This window comes from Dermacentor variabilis, chromosome 5 (assembly GCF_050947875.1).
Source record: "Dermacentor variabilis isolate Ectoservices chromosome 5, ASM5094787v1, whole genome shotgun sequence".
Lineage (NCBI taxonomy): Eukaryota > Metazoa > Arthropoda > Arachnida > Ixodida > Ixodidae > Dermacentor > Dermacentor variabilis.
Window position 1 is genome coordinate 22,895,069 of NC_134572.1, and position 3,738 is coordinate 22,898,806.

The 3,738-nt window shown below is 48.1% G+C and overlaps 1 pseudogene; it reads left to right on the top strand.

The window, feature by feature from the left end:
- Positions 1 to 2,272: 2,272 nt before the first annotated feature.
- Positions 2,273 to 2,452, top strand: LOC142583772 (U2 spliceosomal RNA; annotated as a pseudogene).
- The last annotated feature ends 1,286 nt before the right edge of the window (positions 2,453 to 3,738 follow it).

Below are 3,738 nucleotides of genomic sequence, written 5' to 3' on the forward strand. Positions count from 1 at the left end.
TTGTTCAACATGTACCGATATTTTGTATATGTGTTGTTGTATTTCTATCCACTCCTGTAATGGTCCATCCTTGGACTGACAGTATAAATAAACAAACAAACAAACAAACCCGTCGCGGTGGCTTAGCGGCTATGGTGTTGCGCTGCTAAGCACGAGGAGGCGCATTCAATTCCCGGCCGCGGCGGCCGCATTTCGATAAGGGCGAAATGCAAAAGCGGCCGTGGTCCCGTGCTTTGGAGGCACTTTAGAGATCCCCCGGTGGTCAAAATCAATCCGGAGTCGCCCCACAGCGGCGTGCCTCATAATCGAATTGCGGTTTTTGCAGTTAAATCCCAAAGAATTCATTCATTCATTCTCGTCGCGCAGGACGTCGGTGGCATGCGGCGTTGGCACCGCAGGCTGCTGCTGCTTGCTGGCTCGGGCAGCAGGTTCCGCTATTGTACATCCCTCGCAGCGTAAAACTGAAAGGACCGCTCAGGAGCGTTCAAGTTGATATTAATGTTTTCGCATTCACAATTCATAAGAGTATTTAAGTGTCCTCAGAATTTTCTTTATTCATTTTGGTCCTGAAAGTCCTCAAGAAAAACTTTGTTTGACAACAAAATTTATAAAGCAATGATAGCTTAAACGTTATATGAACATCGTAGAGTGAAAAAATTCATAAGCCATTTCACTCTTTGAAGGTGGATGTCCACGAAGCTGTTTAGTACGTTATACAGAGGTGACACGGAATATTTAACAAAGGTACAAAAAATTATTTACCGTGGTTTTTATACACATTCGCGTGGACGACGGGACCGCCGCCCCGAGTTGCCGGAGGAGACTAGACACTAGGGTGCCTGTACGGTCTCTCCCTCGCCCTCCCTCCCTAACAATTGGCTTAAGAGCAGTGTCTTCCTTTTAAACATATACAGCTCGCCGTCGGATCAACGGCAGGCATTCGCCACGATCATGACAAAGGCGGTGGCCCTGAGCAAGGGGGCCCCCATAATGATAGCGGGTGACTTCAATGCCCCCCACAATGCCTGGGGATACCCCCGCCAATCCACCAAGGGCATTCTCCTTGTCCAGGCAGTTGCTGACTGCTCACTGGAATTGATTACGGATGCTCAATACCCGACGCGAACCGGCACGTCTGTAGTCCGAGACACCACTCCGGACCTGGCGTTCGTCAAGAACGCCCCCGGAGCAGTATGGCGAAATTTGCAAGAGAACCTGGACAGCGACAACTTCATTGTGGAGATTGCCCTAACGATTAGCACAGCCCCTACCAGGGAATTTAAAGTGTCGGATTGGGATGCCTTCCGGAAAATACGGAAGGCGGACCAGACCGACTACGATAATCTCGATAGTCTGTTCACAGAGTGGATACCATCAGGGTCCTCGGACTCTTGCTGGAATCTCGCGGGGGCAACTCACAGACTTTAGCCCGTATTACTTCCAAGACGGAGAATATGCTTCGGCTTATCCTCAGGGTCTCGAACCGCAGAGGGGGTTTAAGCGAGAGCAATCTACTCAGACTCTACCACGCGATTCTGCGATTTGATTTGCCCTATTTTGACAGTGGCCTTGCGCGAGGTCTTACATACCGCGGCGGTTCAGGTGGACTCACGGGCGGCGACTTAGGACTGTACAGAGATTCGCTTCTCACCTTCCATGAAATCTTGACACATTATCAACTTGCTCGGAGGGCCTTTCCGCTACCACACCCTAAACTTAATAGCCCACAATCGTCGGCGTTTCGCATGCTTCAAATGGGGTCATTTCCCTCCAGGGGCCGATGCAGTCACTTCGCGCCTAATGTAGAACCCCACTGTCCAGACTGTGGGGAGGCGTACTGCTCCTTATCCCATATGCTCTGGCAATGCCCTGCGTTACGCAGCTCATCGCTAACCACTCTAACAGACAGCAGCCCTTAAGAGCGGTGACCTCTCAGAGCAACTACGGGCTGTCCAGAGGGCCTGCGACAGGGCGGAGGACCACGATCTTCCAACCCCGACGTGGGTACGGCCCGCGACCGCTACGGGGACTCCCTGAAAAGGAGGTACCCTAATGCCGGTTCCTCAGGACCATTAATAAAGTTCTTTGTCTGTCTGTCTGTCCCTCGCCACCACTCCGTAGCAGCGGCGAGGGAGAGACCGTTCAGGCACCCTACTAGACACGCATGTCGTTTCGACGGGAGCATCACCACGGTAGAGCGGGAGGAAAGGAAAGTAGATACGCAAGCGCTTTGAACGCCCACCCACAAAGAGAAGGCGGCGAGAATGTATACATGGCTGACACGGGTCGAGGTGTAGTATCTGCTCTTATCAGCTTAACACCTGATACGGGTTTCCTTTGGACCCAAGGCATTAAACTTATTTTTGAAAGTTAGCGGAATGCCTGAAGCCTTTTTCACCTCCTCCAGTTGTCGGTCCGATATCTCACTATCTCTGGGATCAGCCCACGGTCTTTGCACACGCAGTACAAGAATGCATGGCACCCTAGCCATAAACAGCTTCGCTGTAAAAAATCGGGAGTAGAGATCAAAACAAGGTCGAACACTTTCCCAGTGAAAGTATTAAAAAATATGTATCGACACCTTTCAAAGTAATTTGTGATTACTAAATGAGGCTAACAAACTTACATGCGCAATAAGATTTTGTATTCACGTACGATCACCATTGGATAAGTTCGCCTGTGTAGTCAACAAAGTAATACAAGTGAAATGCATATGCTGGGTTTATTAACATGTCCGTCTCTGATTAAACTATCTTCCGCTCGCTACCTCTCTTGTTTCTCTCTCTCTCTTTCTTCCTTTATTCAGCAGTTTTAAACCTTTCATCAGGGATCTTTCACCAGCAGCTGTGATCCGTTACAGGACCTCTCCTAAAACATCATCCATTTAAAGTGCGTTATCGCACTTTAACTTTCATAGATCTATGCAGCAGCCAGTAGTTCTAGCACCTGCACCCTTTCTTCACACCGCCAATTTAAACACAACCTCACCCTATTATTTCATTCAAGAAATATGATGCTTCGTACAGCGATGAAGTTCTTTTTTTTTTTTGCCAACATGTTTCCGATAAAATTTGGAATGCCATGCAAGGCCAACTTAAAAATTTTATTTTCCTTGTGTCCTTTCAAGTGCGTATCTCCTTTCCACATATACCCTTCAAAACTTGTTCACGCACAAAAAAAAAAGAAAGAGGCCAAGTAGTACTTCACAAGTTCTCAGTAGTGGGAAAAAAAAGAAAATAAGAGAGGAAGATTCCCATGCATCAATGCTCTATTGAGACAAAGGTTAAAAGAACAAGTATACATGGGTAAAACAATCGATACTACTTCTGGCAGCACAATTTCAAAGGGATCAGATGAGAGCGCACTATGTGGTAGCGCTAGTTTCTTCTTTGGGTACAAAGCAAGCATTCCCAGGTGATGTGTTTCAAAAAGTGGTATTGCATGTTTCTCTGCAGCACTGCGCTTTCGCTATGGATGAAAGAATGCGTATGGTGGGGTAGCACTTTCCCTGTCTCATCTTTCATCGTGTTGTTTACAGATTTGGGGGCGACGTCCCCTACATTTGTTTCAGGATGGAGCGCTCCGCTGCTCCAAGGTCTCGTGGGGAAACTCTCTTCAGAAACGGTCCCGAAGAAATGGTCTAAGAGTGATTCAGGAGGAAGCGCGCCCAGGGAGATAGCGGCCCGAAAAAATTGCAAGAGAAAGGTCTCAAGGATCTACAGATTTTTCACGCAGGCA